This window comes from Lepus europaeus, chromosome 17, assembly GCF_033115175.1.
Source record: "Lepus europaeus isolate LE1 chromosome 17, mLepTim1.pri, whole genome shotgun sequence".
Taxonomy (NCBI): Eukaryota; Metazoa; Chordata; class Mammalia; order Lagomorpha; family Leporidae; genus Lepus; species Lepus europaeus.
In genome coordinates this window covers 47,940,433-47,964,787 of record NC_084843.1, presented here as the reverse complement: position 1 = coordinate 47,964,787, position 24,355 = coordinate 47,940,433, and positions in this window count along the sequence as shown.

Sequence of the window (24,355 nt, the reverse complement as noted above, 5' to 3'; positions counted from 1 at the left end):
GTACTTGACTTTGCGATTTGAACACTTGTTTTCATCCACAAATTACAGACTTTTATTCAACAGCTAGAATTTCAAATGTTTGGAAAATTGAATTACACAGAAATTACATTTCAGATCAATGAAGTACATTGTGTGTCAAGCGATACACACAGTGTTTTGTTAGTATGTGTGGTGAGTTGTGGATATGTTTATTAGCAATATAAATAGAAAGAAATGGAATGACACAGAAAGTTCCTGTTATATGTATAAAAGTATAATTATAGAAACAATACTGAAAGCCTGTTGCCTGAGCATCCTGTTTTTACCTCCTGGTATTTATATCAGCCAACAGATACCCCTACCTCCCCATTTTCTCATTCTGAGTTTTATCTATGGGATTCTTCTTCTCATAGTATTTCTTGTTTCCTAAATTGTAAGTATTACATCTATACTTTCATACATATGAAACCTTGGGAATCAAACGTAGATTTAATTAAGTATATAGGTGTAAATAAGGTCCAAATTGATGGGATTTCATGACAAATAATCATATAGAATTTTTCTGTACTGTCTTGAATGTAGACATGGCCTAAATCACTTTCATGAGGATCATATTGTGTTGCTTTCTTGGGCCATAAGTAGGCTACTTAAGGAACATGGTAAAGAAACCACAAGAGAAAACAAAGTCAGTAGTCCTGGACAAAGTCTAGTATAGAGGTTAAAAACAAGATGTGTGGAGTAACACTTCCTGAATTAGGCTGCTAATACTTCTGCTTGTGCTGTATGCATGACAAAGGAAAGTGACTTAATTTTCTTATGTGTTGGTTTCTTCATATGTAAAGAAGAGATACTAATTATAATGCATATCATAAATAACTCAACTCCAGAATTCTGAAGAGCTCCATAGTACATTAAAAAAAAAGAAGTTTGGTAACATAATGCAATATACTACAGAACTAGATTTAAACTGACAGTTGTCAAAGGACAAAATTACAATAATTTCCATTTAAATATCTTAATTGACTATTTTCTAGAATTGAGCAGTGCTTCATTCCATAAAAAAAGTGTTCCAGTGAGCTGAGGTTAGTTTTGTAGACAGAAAAGAGCTGAAGACTACAGAAATGAATAAACAAACAAAAAACCAACAGCAATTGGTCATTTCAAAGTTACTTTCCTTGTAAGGAGAGATGGTTGGACCAAATACAAGAAAACTGATTGGTTAGCATTAGGTTACTTTGAGTTACCTTTTCTGTGAGTGGATTACGGCAGAAGAACATTGTCATGCCAACTGAATCTGGCTTGTTTGGGGACTTTGGCTGCTTCACCTCTAATTCTGCTTTCTGGGAAGCTCAGATAAACAGTGTATTTTTACTTTGGTGACATGGAACTTAGTGTTAGTGACTTCACTATTTTTTTCTTTTAAAAGATTTATTTATTTAAAAGGCAGAGTTAAAGAAAGCGAAGGAGAGACAGAAGAGAGATCAATCTTTCATTCCCCTCATTCATTCCCTAAATGACTGCTTACACCAGGACTGGGCTAGGCTGAAGCCAGGAGTCAGGAGCTTCATCATTGATCACAAGGGCCCAAATACTTGGGCCACCTTCCTTTGCTTTCTGAGACACATTAGCAGGGATCTGAACTGGAAGTGGACTTGAACCAGTACTCACAGAAGATGCTGGCTTATGTGAGTGGCAGGTGGCAGGTAGCAGCTTAACCCTCTGTGCCACAACAGCTCTCCATTTTGATTTTTAGCCTGATCTGATCTGTTGGCACCTGGTGCAGGAGCTTAGTCTGAAACAATGGCTTCCTGTAATTTTTGTTTAACACAGTTATGAAATCAGAGAAGACCCCCTAAAATTTACCCTGAAATGTGGCCTCTTAAAGTCCCTGGAAATGCTATCTAGGGTGCCACATGCGCTACCAGAATTTGGGGTGCCTTACGATTTCACCATGGGCTTATTACTAAATCCCCAATATTAATAAGCCCAAGAAGGTTCTTGCCTAATATTTAGGGAAGAATTATAAATACCGGCACAGATAAACGAGGCAGCATCGTACATTTTAAGCTTTTATTTAGTGAGAAAGATGCACAGGAGAGTGAGAGCTTTATTTAGGGGAGAGAGGTGAATAGGGATTCATACCAAGCACCAGGAACCAGCCACGTGGATAAGCATCCAGGCCAGGAAGCCTAGAGCACATGGCCCGAAGACCATGTGCCCTGGAGGCGCAGGGCTGCATCAAGCCCCTTCCTAGCAAGAGGCCAGGGAAAAAGAGCCGGCCGGGCCATGGTGTGGCTTTTAATCCAACCAAATAAAATGAAAAAATAAAATGAGACAACAGGTCTTCAGGAAAAAAAAAGCCAAAATATACAAAATGATTCCAGTTGTGTGTTAAATGAGTGGTTCAGCAAACAAGAATTGATCCTGAGCTATTGACTGATTTATGGATCCCGAAATAAACTAGTCTATACGATAAAAAGCTGAAGACTGAACATGAGTGTGAATATTCAAAAGGCTGCCTGCAGATATTTAAGAAGTTTCGTGGTGTAATTATCTAAAAATTTGTTGTGCGATGTTGCTGCTGGTTATAAAGTTTTCTTCAGATTATGTTAGTACATTTGCTAAGATAACATTAATCAACTGTGGCAGTCAGAATATCATAGACTAGGGGACATAAGCAAATCCATTTTCTCACTAATCTCAAGTCTAGAAGTCTCACATGGCTATTTTCTGGTGAGGGCCCTCTTATTGGCTAATAAATGGGCAGCTTCTCATTATATCATCACATGATGGAGAAACAGCAAGCTCAGGTCTCTTTTCTTCTCCTTATAGGTATAATTCTTCATGGAAATCCTACCCTCATGACTAATTCTAAACCTAATTATTTCACAGAGTCCTCTTCTACAAATACAACTACATTGGGTTTAGGGACACAATCTAGTCCACATCAAATAATATGTAATGGAAATCTTAATTCCAAGTATATTTATAATATCACTGCAACAACTTTGTATTGGTCTTAGATTTAGAGATAAACAACAATGAAGAAACTTAGGGAACATCAAATGGATTTATGGACACTACACATGGGTTAACTATGCATATGTCAGTGCTTTACAAGTTAAAGCTGTTAGTGACTAGAAAAAAACAAAATCCAAAATGTTTAAAAGATGCATGCAATTTGTTGGAGCCTGGAAAATCAGAGACATATTTTCAGTTGACTCAACCAATTACTGTTATTAGAATAAGATCATTGCAAGCAAGCTTGATTTGAAAAAAAAAAAAAAACCATAAAATTGTATTATTTCCTAGACAATGATCTTCATATACCTCTACGAAAGTCTTATGGGAAGTAATGATTTCAGAATTTGCTACTCTTCTGTCAGGTGACTTGTGAAATTTAACTTGATGAACAAAGAATTTTTTTGGTTTTTGAAGAATAATTTAAATACTTTTTGGGGAAAAGAAAAACAAAAAGAATTGCTTTTTTTCGTTACCATAGAATTAGGAAGTAAGACTCATTGAAAGATTTGAGTCTTAAGAATGATAGCTACTCAGCTACTAATGCTTGCAAATCTTCATTGTTGATAATGTTAATATTTAATGTTGATTTTTATTTACAAATAGTTGACACACTTTTGGACTGAAGTTGTAATATAATTCTGTACTTTAAGTCTTTACATGATTTTCTGTAACTGATTAAAAAAAATTCTGTGTCAAACATTTTATCTATACCAACTGCAGATAGAAATTACATATCACCACAGTGATGAGTCATGAGTCCAGGGAATAGTGGATATCTGAGTCAGAAGAGACTTATTAAAGTTGTTCTTGAATTATCACACCTCTTGTAAGACTAAGATACTGAAGAATTGTCCAGTCCATAAAATATTTCTATTTCTAGAGGGACATAGCTGTGTTTTCTTTCCTTCTTATATACACAAGTTATATACTACAAGTCTCCATTTAAAGAAGTTTACGTTTGTCTTCTTTGCCAGCTAAGATAACCCAATTTTATGATAAATGTCAGTGCAACATTTATTTGGGAGAAAGTAACAAATTTTTATGTTTAATTAATTTTGGATTATGTATTATTGTTAATTACATATTTTGACTTAAGTTGTTGGTTGTTCCCAAATGTTGTTTTCTATTGTGATCAATTGTACAAAACCAGTATATGATATATAAAAACTAGTCTGGGTTTTTTATTAGATAGTTTGATTTTGTTTCTATGCCACATATGGAAAAGTTATTTTAAACTGGCATATTTATATAAGGAATTAAGAGTAAACTTTAACTTTATGTCAGAGCACTTAATTATTTTCAATTGCTGTATATGAAAACAAATTAGGAATTATGATTGATTAAGTTTCCATGAATAATAGCCAAAACATTTACTGTTCTCTGTAGACATTATAATTCTGCATCTTCTCTGTCTTCTGTGGAATATAAACTTTTTGACTGTATGATTTTCTTTTTTTTTTTTCCAAGCTATTGGCTTTGAGTCTCAAAGACTAACCTGGCTCAGTTTGATAAATTGTGAATTAGAAGTCATCGCTCTCAATTAGCATATAGCTAGCATTATATAAAAAGATATTGCATTTAATACCAATGCCTTATTTTATTTGGGTGACATAATCCTGTGGCTGTACATTTAAAACTAGACTAAACTATGCTTTTAAAGGATTGTCTTTTTCCAGCAAAATGGACTGTATTTAAATGTAAATTTGGTTTTATAAAGCTTAGAAAATATAATTTTTAGACACACAGAAATTTGAAAAAGATAAGGAAATGAACTGCTACAAAGAGCAGAAATAATCCTTCAAGTCTTAATTAAAGAAAGAGTATGTTAGTTCTGAAAATGTCATAGTTACGACAAATTGAGAAATAAGTTAATTGTAATAATGAAAAATGAAAGAAAAAGAATGTCATTGTCAACTTTGTGTGAAAGGAAGAAATTAGCTGATTCAAAGGTAGTGAGGGAAATGTAATAGAAGTTTGAGAAGGTTTCTTTAGCAATATTACTTATTGCTTGACAAATTTACTTTGAAAATCTGGAGCTCCTTTTTGGCCTATCTCAAGCCTGGGCTGTTGCAGACATTTGGGCTATGAAACAACAGATGGTTAATCAGGAACCACACACCTCCCACAATACCCTCCCACCTCATGAATAAGTAAATACATATTATAAATAACATAAGACATGCATTTATTTATTAGGTTGAAATGACTTTTTCTTAATGAACTAAATAAGTCATGCCTGTCTGCATTTGCAGGGGATGGATTATAACTGCTTCTTATTATTTAGGTGAGTAACTCCCAAAAGCAGGGGCGGGGAATGTCTTGCTGTGCAAAGGCAATCACAGGCAGGACTCAAAATTCAGCAAATCTATAGCTGGGTAATTTTTAAGTTGATAATTTAATGTGACCCATGAATGATGTTATAAATATCCGAATGGTCCCCTTGTCTGAAAAATAGTTCCCCACTCCTGCCCTGAAGAAGGTCCATAGTGCCAGTAATCTGAACTAGCCATAATGTGGAATTTCTGAAGACAAAGGACCCAGGGCTAACAGCAGGCATTGGGAAATCCATCTATAACTGGATAGACAGTGAGAGACCTCCAGAAAGATTTCTCTGGCTTTTAGAGGTTTGTGTTTTCCTCTATTGGGAAAATGAGTCTTGGGACACTGGAGGAATCTCTGGGTCTATAACATCAGATATATTGGCTTATCTGGCCATTAGAGAGATCTATTTATATCTCCCAAATTGAGAAGGAGATATCTCTTTCTTCTGTATACAAGCAGATAAAATCCAAATTTCTCTGGTCCCTACTGGTAATAGAGGCTTTGACGTTTTCATGGATAGTATATTTGACATGTCTTTCATTTAGTTAAGCTAGGGATAAGAATCGGAAAACCAAATAGGCATAATTTACTTTTTGGTGACTAATTGTGTCTTTGATCCAGAATAACTCATATTCAGCTTCTGGCTAAAATGAATAAATGTGAATAGTAAAACCTAAGACAAGTAAGAAACTGATTAAAATAAAATAGATATAATGTATAGCCACATCAAGAGTAGTGTCAGCAAGACTGATAATGTTAGCTTTTTGAAAATTTTTATTTTGGAGTTTACTGTATATTGTAACACTTTATATTCTGCTAGTGTTCATAAATTTTATAAATTGTTCACCAGGCTATCTAGAAGAGAGAGGGAAAAAAAAAGTGAACAATACAGGCATGAGTTTCTCTCTCTCTGCTCACCTCTCAAAGGTGAGCAAGACAAAGAGCGGGTGCCATTTTGGACATACATCATAATCGGGGCAACCTCAGGTCTGTATCCGCCCTCAGCCAAGCAGAAAAACCTGACTCTGTGTGTGTGTGTGTGTGTGTGTGAAATAACAGGAGATTAGGACCTAGTGAATGTGTGGTGCTAATGAACTGAGACTGTGAAAAAAAGAGACGGTGTGGGAGAGAACTCACAGAATTCACATAAGTACTCTCCAGAAACACTACAATTCGGTAACCTTGGCAACCTAGTGGGAGACTGCAGGAGAATTCGAGCCCACACTGAGGGCAGCAAAGATTCCCTGTGTGGTCTTTGGGAAAGAGCTTCTGATCTCTGGCTCCTGTGGGTATATCATTAGCCTGCTAACTACCTCCAATTCCGTTCAGCTGTGTGGAATTACTTCCCTTTTGAATCAAAAAAAAAAAAAATAATAAATAAAAGAAAGAAAGAGATTTACCACGCCTAACCTGGGAGTGTCACCTTTGGCACACCCTTAAACTTGAGGAACCAAACAGAGCTCTCAGGCCACACCCATCTCAAGCCTCTAAGGCTCCATCAAAAGCAGACAGTTCACTTAATACATTCATAGTATAACAAGAAAAAACACCACAGTGAGGGAAGAAGAATCCAAAGAATATCTCCACAATGCCAAGCAACAAATGCAGAATCTGAGGGAACAAGAACAAGGAAGACATTATGACACCCCCAAATGAACAAGACACTCCAAGCCGTGATTATGAAGATGATGAGATGGAAGAAATGCAAGGTACGGATTTCAAAAAATTTATGATAAAAACATTTAGAAGTTTTCAAAAACAAATTCTTGAGCTACATAAATCCTTACTGGACAGGATAGAAAATCTCCTTTGAGAAAATGAAATCTTAAGGAGGAACCAAAATGAAACGCAGAAACTAGTAGAACAGGAAAGTGTGATAGTGAAGAGAATGAATGAAGAACTCAATAGATCAAATGACACAATTAGAGAGCCTTAAAAACAGAGTCAGTGAAGCAGAAGAGAGAATATCAGACTTAGAAGACAGAGCACAACAAAATATACAGTCAAACCGAAGAATAGAAGAGGAAATTAGGAATCTAAAAAATATTGTTGGGAATCTATAGGATACTATTAAAAAAAAATTCAGATTCTAGGAGTTCCTGAAGCATGGAGAGAGAGAAAGGATTAGAAGGCCTTTTTAGTGAGATATTTGCAGAGAACTTCCCAGGTTTGGAGAAGGACAGAGACATCCTAGTACAGGAAGCTCATAGAACCCCTTGTAAACATGACCAAAAGAGATCCTCACCACGACATGTTGTAATCAAACTCACCACAATGAAACATATAGAAAAGATTCTAAAATGTGCAAGAGAGAAACATCAGATTACTCTCAGAGGAACTCCAATTAGACTCACAGCTGACTTCTCATCAGAAACCCTACAAGCTAGAAGGGAATGGCGAGACACAGCCCAGGTGGTAAGAGAGAAAAACTGCCAGCCCAGAATATTATATCTTGCAAAGCTCTCATTTGTGAATGAAGGTGGAATAAAGACCTTTCATAGGAAACAGAAATTGAAAGAATTTGTTGCCACTTGTCCAGCCCTGCAAAAGATGCTTAAAGATGTGTTACATACAGAAACACAGAAACACGGTCATCAATATGTAAGACAGTAAAGGAAGGAAACCTCACAGCAAAAGATCACAGGAAGCTCAAAACATATATTAGAAAATACCTTTGGGCTGGCGTCGTGGCTTAACAGGCTAATCCTCCGCCTTGCGACGCTGGCACACTGTGTTCTAGTCCCGGTTAGGGTGCCGGATTCTATCCCAGTTGCCCCTCTTCCAGGCCAGCTCTCTGCTATGGCCCGGGAAGGCAGTGGAGGATGACCCAAGTGCTTGGGCCCTGCACCCGCATGGAAGTCCAGGACAAGCACCTGGCTCCTGGCTTCAGATCAGCACGATGCGCTGGCCGCAGCAACCATTGGAGGGTGAACCAATGGCAAAAAGGAAGACCTTTCTCTCTCTCTCTCTCTCTCTCTCTCACTATCCACTCTGCCTATCAAAAAAAAAAATACCTTTGGCAAATGGCAGGGCAAAGTTACTCCTTCTCAATAGTCACATTGAACATTAATGGCCTGAACTGTCCAGTTACAAGACACAGATTGGCTGATTGGGTTAAGGAACAAAACCCATCTATTTGCTGCTTACAAGAAACACATCTTTCCAAAAAAGACGCATACAGACTGAATGTGAAAGGCTGGAAAAAGATATACCATGCCAAAAGAAATGAAAAAAGAGCAGGCACAGCCATCTTAATATTGGACAACATAAACTTTAACACAAAAACTGTTAAGAGAGACAAAGTGGGACACTATATAATGATTAAGGGATCAATTCAATAGGAAGATATAATGATTATCAATGTATATGCACCTAATTACAGAGCACTGGTTTATTTAAAAAATGTGTTAAGGGACTTAGAGGGAGACTTAGACTCCAATACAATAGTACTGGGGGACTTCAATACTCCACTCTCAGAAATAGACAGATCAACAGGACAGAAGATCAAGGAGACATTAGATTTAAATGACACTAAAGCCCAAATGGATCTAACAGATATCTACAGAACTTTTCATCCTACACACAAAGAATTTACATTCTTCTCAGCAGTACATGGAACCTTCTCTAGGATTGACCACATACTAGGCCATAAAGCAAGTCTCAGCAAATTCAAAAGAATTAGAATCATACCATGCAGCTTCTCAGACCATAAAGGAATGAAGTTGGAAATTAGCAACTTGGGAATGCCTAGGGCATATGCAAGCACATGGAGATTGAACAATATGCTCCTGAATGAACACTGGGTCACTGAAGAAATCAAAAGAGAAATAAAAAATTTTCTGGAAATAAACAAGGATAACAGCACAAGATACCAAAACTTTTGGGATATGGCAAAAGCAGTGTTAAGAGGAAAGTTTATACCAATAGGTGCCTACATCAAGAAATTGGAGAGGCACCAAATAGATGAGCTTTCAGTTCATCTCAAGGATCTAGAAAATCTGCAAAAACGAGACCCAAATCTAGTAGGAGAAGAGGAATAATTAAAATCAGAGAAGAAATCAGCAGGATTGAATCAAAAAAAAATTACAAAAGATCAGCCAAATGAGGAGCTTGTTTTTTGAAAAAATAAACAAAATTGACACCCCGTTGGCCCAACTAACTAAAAAAAGAAAAGACTCAAATCAATACAATTAGAGATGAAAAAGGAAACGTAACAACAGACACCACAGAAATAAAAAGAATCATCAGAAATTACTACAAGGACTTGTATGCCAGCAAACAGGGAAATCTATCAGAAATGGATAGATTCCTGGACACATGCAACCTACCTAAATTGAACCAGGAAGACATAGAAAACCTAAACAGACCCATAACTGAGAGAAATTGAAACAGTCATAAAGGCCCTCCCAACAAAGAAAAGCCCAGGACCAGATGGATTCACTGCTGAATTCTACCAGACATTTAAAGAAGAACTAACTCCAATTCCTGTCAAACTATTCAGAACTATTGAAAAGGAGGGAATCCTCCCAAATTCTTTCTATGAAGCTAGCATCACCTTAATTCCTAAGCTGGAAAAAGATGCAGCATTGAAAGAGAATTACAGACCAATATCCCTGATGAACATAGATGCAAAAACCCTCAATAAAATTCTGGCCAATAGAATGCAACAATACATCAGAAAGATCATCCACCCAGACCAAGTGGGATTTATCCCTGGTATGCAAGGATGGTTCAATGTTTGCAAAACAATCAATGTGATACACCACATTAACAGACTGCAGAAGAAAAACCATATGATTATCTCAATAGATGCAGAGAAAGCATTTGATAAAATACAACACCCTTTCATGATGAAAGCTCTAAGCAAACTGGGTATGGAAGGAACATTCCTCAATACAATCAAAGCAATTTATGAAAAACCCATGGCCAGCATCCTATTGAATGGGGAAAATTTGGAAACATTTCTACTGAGATCTGTTACCAGGCAGTGATGCCCACTCTCACTATATTGAATAGTTCTGGAATTTTTAGCCAGAGCTATTAGGCAAGAAAAAAGAAATTAAAGGGATACAAATTGGGAAGGAAGAACTCAAACTATCCCTCTTTGCAGACGATAGGATTCTTTATTTAGGGTACCCAAAGAACTCTACGAAGAGACTATTGGAACTCATAGAAGAGTTTGGCAAAGTAGCAGGATATAAAATCAATGCACTAAAATCAACAGCCTTTGTATACATAGGCAATGCCATGACTGAGGAAGAACTTCTAAGGTCAATCCCATTCACAATAGCTACAAAAACAGTCAAATACCTTGGAATAAACTTAACTAAGGATGTTAAAGATCTCTACATTGAGAATTACAAAACCTTAAAGAAAGAAATAGGATACCAAACAATGAAAAAATCTTCCATCATCAAAATGTCCATCCTTCCAAAAGCAATTTATAGATTCAATGCAATACCAATCAAGATACCAAAGACATTCTTCTCAGGTCTGGAAATATTCATGCTGAAATTCATATGGAGACACAGGAGACCTCGAATAGCTAGAGAATCTTGTACAATAAAAACAAAGCCGGAGGCGTCAAAATACCAGATTTCAGGACATATTACAGGGCAGTTGTTATCAAAACAGCATGGTACTGGTACAGAAACAGATGAATAGACCAATGGAACAGAATAGAAACACCAGAAATCCAAACATCTACAGCCAACTCATATTTGATCAAGGATCCAAAACCAATTTCTGGAGTAAGGACAGTCTATTCAATAAATGGTGCTGGGAAAATTGGATTTCCACATGCAGAAGCTTGAAGCAAGATACCTACCTTTCACCTTACACAAAAATCCACTCAACAGGGATTAAAGACTTAAATCTAGACTAGTGTCTGCTAATACTAACTGATAGAATAAAAAAGGAGAGAACAATCCAACATGGGAAGCGGGATACACAGCAGACTCATAGAATGGCAGATATCCTAAACAGCACTCTAGCCTCAGAATCAGCCCTTAAGGCATTTGGATCTGGCTGAAGAGCCCATGAGAGTATTTTAGGCATGGAAAATCAAGACACTCTGTCAGAAAAAAAAAGAGGACCTAAATGAAAGATCTCAGCAAGTGAGATCCCAGTGGAAAGAATGGGCCATCAAAGAAGGAGGTACCTTTCTCTGAAGGGAGGAGAGAACTTCCATTTTGACTATGACCTTGTCTAAATAAGATTGAAGTTGGTGAACTCAAAAGGCTTCCATAGCCTTGGCAACTCATGACTAGAGCCTAGGGAGATTACTGGCACCATAAACAAGAGTGTCAAATTGTTAAGTCAACAACAGGAGTCACTGTGTACTTACTCCTCATGTAGGATCTCTGTCCTTAATGTGTTGTCCAATGTGAAGTAATGCTCTAACTAGTACTGAAGCAGTATTTTATACTTTATGTTCTGTGTGGGTGCAAACTGATGAAATCTTTACTTAATATATACTAAATTGATCTTCTGAATATAAAGATAATTGAAAATGAATCTTGATGTGGATGGAATGGGAGAGGGAGCGGGAGAAGGGGGGGTGCGAGTGGGAGGGAAATTATGGGGGGGAGCAATTGTAATCTCTAAACTGTAATTTGGAAATTTATATTTATTAAATAAATTAAAAAAAACTGCCAAAAAATTGTTGATAGTTTATTTACCTGAAATCTAAATTGAATTGCATTTATAATTTGTTGTGATCATCAAAGGCATTTAAATTGATTCCTATTAAATAGTTCTTTATTAGTTGTTATAGTGTAGTTCATTATTTGGGGGTTGCAATTCCATTTTTATAGATATTAATTTTAGCATAATTTAAAAATAGTTTGTTTACTTTTTTCCTGTTAATTTATTTGAAAAACAGAGCAAGAGAGAGAGAGAGAGGTAGACAAACAGACATGAGAAAGAGTGTACTTCCACCTGCTGGTTCACTTAGTAAATGCCTGCAGCAGCTGGGGCTGGCCTAGGTCTCTTAGATTGGTGGCAGAGACACAAGTATTTAAGCCACCATCTCCTGTCTCCCATGCAGTTAATTAGTAGGAAGTTGGAATCCAGAGCAGAGTAGGAACCCAAACCTAGGCACCCTGATATATGATGTGGAATACCAAGTGGCATCTTAGCCACCATGCCAGATACCTACTCTTAATTTGAGTATTATTAATGCTAATAATGAATTTCCAGTTGTAGAGACTTCATATTATATCAAGTGCATTTGGTTTCTTAAGATAGTGGTAAAGTTGTTTTTAGCTACTTTTTTATCTTTTAACATTTGTTTTCATAAATAGTAGATCTTACCTGAAAATAATAGTTAATAAGGGAAACCTCTAAAAGAGGAGTTTTATCATTTGGTTTTTTTAAAAAAAGATTTATTTATTTATTTGAAAAGAGGAGTTACAGAAAGGAAGGCAGAGGCAAAGAGAGAGATGTCTTCCATCCACTGGTTCACTCTCCAAATGGCTGTAGTGGGCAGAGCTGGGCCAATCCAAAGCCAGGAACCAGGAGTTTCTTCTAGGTTTCCCATGTGGGTGCAGGGGCCCAAGGACTTGGGCCATCTTCCACTGCTTTCCCAAGCTGGATTGGAAGTGGAGAAGCCGGGGCTTGAACTCACTACACCACAGGAGTAAACCCTCATTTGGCTTCTTGCTGACTGACACTGGCAGCTGGAAAAAAATTATGTAATTTGAAGAGCTGACTTCTGTGGATTAGGGGTTGGAAAAGTATAGTTTGTTGTTTTTACAAAGTTATAGGAATTGATTAAAAGTGAAATTTTAAAAAGTTCAAACTGATGTTGGTTTAAATGCTGCAAAAAAGTTTGAGAATGTTGTTTTTTTCCTGTAGAAATAACTACTACTTGATGGAATTGAAAACAGTTTCAAAGATCACACAACTAGAATGCAGTTTCACGTTTCAATCCTGTGGTGAGAAATCCTATTAACAAAATTTTAAAATATATATAAAACGTATAACTTCAAAGCATTCATATTGACTACAAAATCAAGTTATTTTAGAAATGTGCCAAATGTACTTCACAGGAAGTGTTCGTTTGCACTAAATGAAAAACATTAAAAACCATGCATATTCCTGACATTGCTGTCCTACATCTTGTATCATTTTATATTACAGGGTTATTAATGTACACTTTTACATTTATGAGAAATAAAGTTAGAGCCAATAGCAGGTAGCTCATATTTCCAATTTTCAAGATAATGATATTGTGTGGCACAGGATTTAATCATTGTTCCTGCAACTGAAGCTCTTCCTTGCTGAGCTTTTCTGATATGAAAAGATCTATGGACTCTGCATTTACTAGAGCTTCAGGGGGACAGTGGATTAACAGATAAATTCAATAGAGTTTCAGTGTAAGGTGTACAAGTGTGCCTATAAATTGAGTGTATTTCTTGATGCTGTAGCTTGGTACTGTGGGGAGTGCATGACTGCAGTCACACCATTTTCTCTGAGCTTAAGATCTTGAATGTTTCTGTTAATGTTGTGGGATTTTTTTTTTTTCCTAAGAAAAATCAGATTGAGACTTTTGGTTTAAAATGGTAGTATGAACAGACATTTTTGTCTGATCTCTCAAGACATCCCACAAAGTGAGAGAAAATAGTTTTTAAGATGATTATTTTGACAATAACAAAGATAATATAAAAGAGAATGGGGCAGGCATTTGGTGGAGTGGTTAAGACAACACTTAAAGCTGCCCATATCAGAGTTCCTGGGTTTGAGTTTCAGTTCCACTTCCACTAGCATCTTCCTGCTAATGTGCATCCTGGGAGCCAGGAAGTAGTGGGTAAAGTAGTTGTGTCCCTGCTGCCCACATGGAAGATAAAGATTGAGTTCCTGGCTCCTGGCGTTGGCCTTGTCCAGCCCAGGGTGTTGTGACACTTTAGGAGGGAACCAGTGGATAGAAGATGTGTCTCTTTCTGACTTTAAAACAAACAAATAAATGAATAAATATATTCTTAATTAATATTTCCAAAAGGAAGAGATAATAAAAATATAAATTTGGAAAGATGATAATCATGATAACCTGGCAGTGAGTACTGTCAAGTTGTTTATACTAAAGGCTCCTCCAGAGGCCCAGAAATTGGTAAGAGTTCAGGACTTTTGTAAGGGGTAGCTAAAGGTAGAGCTAATAATGGGAAGATTGTTTGAAGGTCTGTTTACAATGCCTCCCCTGCTTGTCTTGACACTGTTCTAGAGATTTGTCATCTGAAGAGCAACAGCATAAGCAGGAGGTCTCAAGACCGGAGGCAGTGGGCAAAGTGGAAGGTGCAGGTTACATACTAAAAATGGATATAAATGAGTTTTTAAAATGAATAGAAAGGCCCAATACCTTTGCTCATTTTGGTATCTACATTCTGGAATCAAAGGCTATATCATCCATATGGGGGAATAAAATAATTTTATGTGGGAATATCTCATTATTCCAAGAAGAAAAGGCTTAATATACTGAGAGAAAGAATTCACCTACGAATCCTAGTTTGTCAGTGGAGCTCAGAATTGATGGAACTCACCCATGGATGTGGAGACTCTAATGTACTTTTAACAGACCCACTCACATGAAAGCAAATAGCTGAAGATTACCAGACACTTAAAAAAGAGTGCTGCAGACCACATCAGGGGCATGGAGACAGGTTATGTGGTGGTAGTGGGGGAACTACTGGTCCTGTTGAGGTAACCACTCTTGGTATGTGACAGAGGCTATAGATGAACTGAGAAAACAGAAATCTGAGAAGGAAATCTGTAATTCATCAGAGACTGGAAATGAGTATACACTGTCTTAGACTTGAATTTCTTCAAGGAATTGTGACCAAGAGCATTCCAGTTTTTAGTTGCACCTTTCATGGGTGGTGATATTTTTTGCTGATAAAACACTTTAATATGTAATAACTTGTACTCCTAATTCCTCTATCCTGCTTTTGAAATTTCCTAGCCAACTCTAGGGATCATAACTCATAAGGTTCAGGAGAAAGTTATTTGCAATGGTTCTTTCTTCTTCCAGAATGATAGTTATTATTGGAGGATACTTGGGAGAAATCTTTGAGATCTTCATAAGACTTTTCACAACCTGTGAATGCTATCTTTATTAATACTTTTTTGACAGGCAGAGTTAGACAGTGAGAGAGAGAGAGAGAGACAGAGCAAAAGGTCTTCCTTCCATTGGTTCACCCCCCAAATGGCCGCTACAGCTGGCACGCTGCGCCAATCCGAAGCCAGGAGCCAGGTGCTTATCCTGGTCTCCCATGTGGGTGCAGGGCCCAAGCACCTGGGCCATCCTCCACTGCCCTGCCGGGCCACAGCAGAGAGCTGGACTGGAAAAGGCACTACCAGGGCAGAACCCGGCGCTCCAACCAGGACTAGAACCCGGGGTACTGGCGCTGCAGGCGGAGGATTAGCCTACTGAGCCACGGCGCTGGCCCTATTACTACTTTTCATACCAGAAAATGTGTGACTTTTGGTCTCTCTGTGCTATTACCACATCTTTCTGAGGAGAAATAATCGTAATCCTGAAGATGATTATCAGGCATTGGTGACAATCTTGTTTCTTCTTTACCAAGTGCAGTTCTTGTTCCCATAATTCTTAGGGGGCAGATAGTGGAATTGGAATAATTCGTTTGGGAGAGATGCTTTGTGATTGGAGTCGTGGATGGAGGGGTTAAAGTTACTATACTTTCCAGAAAAGGCAGTTTTTAGTAAAGCTCCTTGGAAATTGACCAAAGTCCAAGAATTTTTTTCCTTCTGTTTTTTAAACATTTTTTAATTTCTGGACAGCTTTAAAATTATAAAACTAAAATTATGGAAGAGTTCTCTTATACTCCACACTTAGATTCCCTTACATTATTATGATTTGTTTGCCATAATCTACATGCCCCACCCAACTTCTTATTTACACATCATAATAGTATATTTGTCACAATTACTCATTGATTCTGGCCAACCACAGGAGCTGGTGCCCTATACCCAGATCAAACCAAAGAAGATAGATCAATTAGTTATGGCTATGTAGCAAACTGTCCCAAAACTTAGTGACTTAACATAACCATCCATTTATTATTCCTCACAAGTCTATGTTTGGCTCAGATTAGTATTTCTGTTGATTCAGACTAAGATTAATTGGTCTTGACAGTATACTCTCACATGTTTTGAGGTTTGCAGATTGCTGGCTTGTTTAGAATGACCTTGGCTTTTTCCTGAGTGCTTCTCATACACCTGTCAGTTTTGATTTTTTTCTAGAGGTGATGCCACAGGTAAAAACAGCAAGCATGATGGTGTGAGCAGCAAATAGGCATGCACATAAACTTCTCAGTGTTTTGGTTATATTACATTTGCTAACATCTCTTTGGCCAAATGAAGCCATAGGCTGATCTCAAAATCGAAAGAGAAATGGCTAGGATTTTGCAAGGTTTAGGTATGGGAACATTAGTTAAAGATGTTAATGCAATCAGTCTACCATAGTCCACCTTTTCTTTAAAATTATTTATGTCTCCCAAATGGAAAATGTACTCATCGCCTTCAGAGATCCTACAAAATTTATGCAGTCACAGCGTCAGACTCAAAGTCCAGTATCTTACATGGCAAGTTAGGATGTGCTCCTCTTAATCCAGAGAATTATGAACTATGATCATATTTATCATGTACAGTCAACATATGGGTTAGGATGGGGCCAAGAGACATGTCTGTTCAAAAGGGCAAGAATGAAAACCACAAGCAGTGACTTCCCTATAGTAAATCTGAAATGGCTCTGGGCAGATTTTTCTACTCTGGGATCTGAGGTTGTTCTTGGATTAGATCTTTCACTTGGGAGTATTCATGAGTCCACTCTTCTTCATAGCTCTTTGCTGTACCCTCCAGCATATAGTTTGTTCTCCATGTTTCTTGACCATTTTTAAATACTTCTCTCTGAACCCATTTCATATCTGTAGAAAGTTCATGTCTATTTATAAATGGAGCAGTTGAGTCACTGAAAATTCAACCTGTTTCTCCAAGATTATAGAGTCAGTAGTATATTTTTATAGTTTTTAACATGTAATGTAAAATATGTTACTGTTATCCATTATACAAAATTGTAAGAAATAATCTTATCTTGTTTTTAGATTGTAGCATTATATTTTACATGGGGCAGACTTATGAACAAAGGAGCAAGGAATTTAGCCTTGAGTTGTGTTACCATGGTGACATATTCTACCAATTAAATATGTTATTCAACAACAACAGAATTGTTTCATATACCTATTGGTGTTTTCCCATTTCACAGCATTGTCTTCTCCATTTTGAAGTAGTGAAAATTGAGAATAACATGGAACAGTAATAATGTGCCATTTCTCATTGGCATTAGTTGTTAGCATGTGTTTCTTTTATTACATTATACCTTAACTATATTTTATGACCAAAGCATTTTAGCTCAACCATTTTGAATAACCTTAAAAAAGTAACAGTGGTTTATAAGTATTGAATTTATCCAGAGGCATTAATTTTGTGCATAATATAAAGGAAGGACCTATTAGGTTTGCGATGAATGTTTGTAATTTAAAGAGAGCTTGATTTAAAATGATTCCCTCATTTAAATCATTCTCATATTTCACACTAAAATGCAATTAAAATTTGTGGCAGTTTAATGCTCTTTAATATACTTATTACCAAAGCCACACATTTCAAAATTATTTTTCTTATTTTGACCATGTTTTGCTAAATGGTTTTTTCAAGGTCCATCCTAACATTTTTATATCCCTTTGCCTTCATAATTTGCAGATTATAGAAACCCATGACTTATCTCTCAGAGATGATTAAGTGACATAAATAGTACTTAAGTGTCTTAGAGAAGGGCTGTCATCAATATACTCTAAATTTGTTATTTTAAAAATAGGTGTTGACTTAAACTAATATAACCTAATTGTTCCCCAAATTTCAAGCAAGAAAATCATTTGAGGAAATATACATGTTAATGAGCTATTGCAGCAGAGCAATAAGCATCAATAAGATTAATTATATTTACTCTAAAGTAGGAAATAGTTGGAAAAGTACATGAATTTTAATAGCATCTGTTGCAATATAATCATCTCTACAAGAAAATAAAATAAATTAAGATGTAGGGGAATAAGAAAAAAATAATAAAATACACAGTTTGAAAGCAAAAAAATAAACTGATGTTGAAACTCATAAGCCAGGTCTTTAATTCTGGGAATAGAGACATTTCTAGGATCTCTCCCTCTTTCTAAGCCCTCCATCCTTTAGATAAATGCACTGATACATGTCCATGCCATTTATTACACATGGATGCAATGAAATTAATGTGTAGATGATATGAGAAGAAATATTAAAGTTACCTTTGCTAGTTCCTATTATAATGGCTGGAAAGAGAAATTGAATTCAAGTTAAAGCAAAATATTCATCCAATCACAATGACAACTTCACTGAGCACAGGGATTGCATTTTTTCATTTAATTGTCAGAGATTAGTTCAGTACCTTGCTTTTAGTATGGTCTCAAAAATGATTTTTAATGAGAGGGTGTTTGTTTTTAAAAATGACAAAAGTATTTTAATTTCCATAGAATTTTAATGACTTTCCAGCTGTAATGGTATATGGAAAGGAAATGTGATATGGAGATTAATGGAGACAGATCCCCAATTTAGGTAGTCTGTTAGCAAATCACATAAAATCTTGGTCTCAGATTTCTTATGTATAACCTAAGAAGGCAGCGCTAGATGACCTCCAGAGTGTTTTCAGCTTTATGGCTCTTAAGAAATTTTTTTTTTAAGCTGAAAATCTATTTTCCCATTATTATGATTTAGTTGCATTTCCTTTTGTTTAATTCATGGAATGTGAGCTCTGTGCCAGGAAATGAGTAAAATTTTAGCCTAGAAAAATAAGACAAACTTTCCCTCAGGAGTTTATAGCCCAGTTGTAGGTGCTATGATTGAAGCTTTACAAGTGAGTGGTTCTGTTCTCACTGAGGAAAACAGTGGACAGAGTCAGGAGATACAAGTGTTTTGTGTCCTGAAAGATGGTTGTGCTTGCTCATGGACATGCACTAGAGGAATTTCAAGATTTAAGGAGAACATGTAAGGGCAAGAAATGTGGGATATGGTGTTCCAGTGTTATAGGAAATTTGGTGATTCTGTTTTACTAGTAATTTATTGTTTCTCAAGAAAACATGGCTCTGGAAAGTTATTCAGGACATTTCCCACAGGACCTTATTTGTCATATTAAAGCAGTTATATTTTAATTTAAAAGGATTCTAGTTTTTGCTTTAGAATAGGAATATATAGGTTGAAGGAGAGAATTAGTTGGAGGAAGACGGATCATATGTATTCTTAGAACTGTGTTGTTTCCCCATATTCAACTCCCTTTCCATATACTTTAAAAATACTTCTGAGAAAAACTGTGACCTATTTAAAAGACAGTTTTATTGTTGAAATGGGCTAAGTCACCTTCTTAGAACTTAGGCTACCACTGGAGTTTATTTCATCACCAAGACTATTACTTTGAGACTATGCAGTGCCTTGGCACTGAATGAGCCTTGAGGTTGGATGGTGAGCAATAAAGCCATGGAAAGGGTGTGTTCTAATCAGCTCTACTGCCGAGGTAAAAAGTGTCTCCAATGTATGTCTATGGGTATTTGTGTGTTCGAGGGAGGCAAACAAGAAGTGATATGTGAGAACCATCTAAAATGTGTACAAGTACCTGAAAGGAATTCCACAGCTAAACAAAACTTCTCTCTTTTTGATAAGATAGTGGAGCTATAAAACAGTATTCAACTAAATAATTATTAGTGTTCTTACTAATATGTGTTTGGATTTATAGGAAAATATAAAGAAACAAAAATGCAAATATATCTAAAAAAAGCATCTCATTTTGGTCAAGCTAAAAGAAAATTCCATCTAAATTTCTGTTGTAGAGCAATAATGATGGCCATCATGAATCATAAAAGCTGAAACTGAAAATGCAGCCATGTGTACAGCACTCTCCTTTTCTAGGTGATTCTGGAACTGATATGTCCTTAATGACACAAGAGAAAAGTGAAGTATATTTTGAATCTGAAATAGACATCTGTTAAAATCTGGAAATTATATGTGGAAAGAATGTATTAGAAATTCAAATTCAAATTGTAAGACTGGGAACTTGATGTTTTATATCAGCTGGTTGCTTAGAAATGATTTCACAGGATTTCTCCCTGCAGATAACAGTTGCTGAGTAGCTGTTTGGAGATATAATTAAATTTGAGCCTCATTCAGATAGTCAAAAGGGCACTTACAGAGAAGTATCCCAGGTGTGTTATGAGAAAACAAGCTTAAAATGAGGAGAGTGTCATTGTGACTCTTGTGAGTACTAAGTTACATCTTTTTATATGTTTTGCAAGTTCAAGTAAGCTGGGCTTTTCATGACATACAACTAAAAATTCTTTTAAATATCTTGGGAGATTTCTGTTGGGGTACTCACTATTTGCACATTTAAAAATACCTGCATCTATGACATTTGTGTTCATTTCACATCTAAACCAATATATATTTGTTGGACTGAACAATAGACAAGTAGCACAGGATCCATTTGGGAATGATGCATTTCTCTCCCTTACATCATTCATAGACATTATAAATAATCAGTAAATATCTTGACTTTTCAGACCATTGTGTGTGTATTTTCTGTGAATTTTATTGCACATTTTGCTAAAATGCTAAATGCCTCTGGATGTTTATCAAAGGTTTGGTGTATTTAATTTCAATACAGACCACCAAAATTATCTAATAAAATAGTTAATAAACTTTAGGGAGTCATCTTATTTCTGGACTCCTTTTCTTTTTTTTTTTTAACTATTAATATAAAGAGAACAGATTTCATGTATTTCATAGGTACAGTTCTGAGAACCATACATTCTCCCCTCCATCATCCTCCTTCCTTCCTTCCTTCCTATTTTAATTTTTGCAAAGACATAATTTCAATCCATTCTATAATCACAATCTCAATTCACCTGTTCTTCATCAGAGTTTATGGACATAACATTTCACCTTGTGTGTTAACTTCTAATTCCAAAAGAAAACTACCTTGTCAGATGTACGTGGAGTTTGAGGCCAAACCTGTGTAAATCGCACTTCTAATTCATCTCAGTCTCAGTAGTGTGACCCTGATAAATTGATTTAAAAATTGATGCCTTTTGTAATACCAGAGGGTATCCAAAAAGTCAAAGACCAGTTGTTTTCATTTCTAATCACTTAACTGTAACCTTGTGGCTTTGCCACAAGGCTAATAGGATCTTTGGGTGAACTCTCATTAGATACTGGTTCTATTAAGTAGTTGATCAATTTAGTTTTCTACTCTAACCTCCATCGTTTTATTTTCCTGAGTGAAGGGTGAGGTTTGGGATTGGTGTCCAGTAATGAATGATCAAATGGATATAAATGAAAACTGTTTTTTCAGTCTGCGAGGTGTATTTAAAGTACTATAGATTTAGTTTGTAAACATATCTTAGAAAAAAGAATGGACCCAGAAAGAAGCTCATCCTTGGGGTTAGTTTTCTTGTTTTAGATTTTGTCCATATTTTAAAAATGGATTCTGAAATTGGGTTTAATCAAATAGTATAGCAAATTTACAAGGTCATTGTTTGCAGAGAGAAATATTACTTTTTGAGGTTATTTTAAAAGACTAGTTTTTGTCTGTATACCTTTCTATTTCTTTTAAGTATACACTGTTAAAGATTTCAGGTGTATTTTAAGAGTTTTGAGTAAATCACCAAGTGTGCCCTATAATGTTTAGCAGGAGAGACGAAAAAGAATACGCTATCTTTTCTGCTAATTCAGTTTTTCCTTTTAAAAGAAACCTTCTCTGCTTCTGAGAAATCATTTAGATCCAGCTGTATGAGACTGAACAGAATACTTGCTAAATCATTGTTGAATTGATAAAGTTGTATGGGATAGAATGAAAAGCACAGAAAGAATAGCTTGAAGTTGTTCTTTATGTTTGTTATGATGTTGAATTTTAATGCTTTAAGCTAATCAATTTTTTATTGGATTTGAACTAATTATCAATGAGAATAAACATGTAGAGTCGATATATATATTTGAAAAGATATTCATAAGAAACTCCTGATGAAATTGTTTCACCATGTAATAATTTTTTCTGTCTTTTAGTGGCTAAAAATAACATCTATGTAAAAAATGTTTGGAGTCTTTTATCAAATTACCATTGCATTGAAAATACTGTGCACGTTGTAATTAAAGATACATGTCACTTGAATATTCTAAGCCAAACAGAGATAAATACTGATTTCATTTTCACTGCAAATTCCAATCTTCATGGAATTAAGAGGCAGAGATTATTTGGAGGTAGGTGAGTTTCTTTTTAAGTACTTTGAGTTCAGCTGCTTAATTATGTTTATTCTGATGCTAAATAGATATAATGAGGAGTGCAGAGGTCCTCAGTCTTCACACCAGCAACTTATAGGGTAGCACATTTACAAGTCAGCTAATAAAGGGAAGACATGCATTCAAACTCTAAAGTTTAGGAATGTAGACTTGTTAAGCCAGTGAGTGTATAATTTTTTTTGTGTGTGTTTCATTTATATAGCAACTTACTGGTTTTTTTTTTATTTTTAAGATTTTATTTATTTGAAAGTCATAGTTACACATAGAGAGAGGAGGAGAGGCAGAGAAAGAGGTCTTCATCTGATGGTTCACTCCCCAATTGGCTGCAATGGCTGGAGTTGCGCCGATCCGGAGCCAGGAGCCTCCTCCGGGTCTTCCACATGGGTGCAGGGGCCTAAGGACCTGGGCGATCCTCTACTGCCTTCCCAGGCCATAGCAGAGAGCTGGATCAGAAGTGGAGCAGCCTGGACCGGCACCCATATGGGATGTCAGCACTGCAGGAGGTGGCTTTACCCACTATGCCACAGCTGGCCCCACGTGTATAAAGTTTAAAAGTTAGGTAAAACCTATTTGTGTTGATTTAGTCTAAATTATTTTAACTCTGGAAGGTTACATTTTAGAAGGACCAAGAGAAGAGAAAAGAATCAGCTAACCTGCAGGGATTTCCTTAGCCAGCTGCTGTAGTGAGGGCATTACATCTAGCATCTTATTTAATCCCCATAACAACTTCATGAGATGGGTACTGGTTATTTTCATCTTTCTGCTGAGAAGTCAAAGATTTTGAAAGGCAAATAATTTTCCCAAGGTAATTAGTGCAGCCAGATGTTGAATTCTAATTTGGACTCCCCAGTATTTTCTGTTGAGTGTCCAGAATACCCCCTCATTTTAGAGAATTGCATTTCAGAGCGTTAGTGAATCCCTTTATATCCTATAGCTCATTGGTGGGAGAGCTGGGGCTTGTATCCAAGTATCTATCATGTTGACATGAAGGAAGTAAAATCAGAGATTTATTGAGAAGTGTTTTCTTAAGATGGTCACATAATATTTAAATGGATCAGTACAGGGCCAGAGTTCATTCCAGTTTGTTGAGCTGGGCAAGCTGCCAGCTTCTCAGTGATCAATTCCTTTGACGGAAATGCTTACAAAATGCTGTTACTGTAGACTCAGCAGCTCTGCCAATAAAATCTAATGCACCTGTGCTACCTCTAGGTGGTGCTCTTTGCCTTTGAGAAGGGTTGAAGGGGACCACAGGTGTACACTGTAAGCTGGTATTTAGAGCTGCCTGGGACCACTTTTTATCCCTTTTCTGTCTTACTTCATTCTCTGCAATGGCCTTCCTCTTTCCTTCCTTCTAACATAATAATATTATAGTAATAAAAAGAAAGTTAATTGACATAAGGCTTTATGGTTGGTAAGTGCTTAGATATTCGTTAAAAAGCTTTTGATCTTCACATGAACGGTTTGAGTTTTATACCAACTACTTGAAAATGAAAACTCTCAGTGTTAAAGTGCCCACAAGCCTTAAGTGAAAGAAACAGGATTTGAATTCAAACTTCTGACACAAAAACCAGGTTGTTTGACATATGCTTAGGCAGCCTAGTTTTGTCTGAGACAGTCATATTTATTCCTGTTGCCTTGGCATAATTATTAT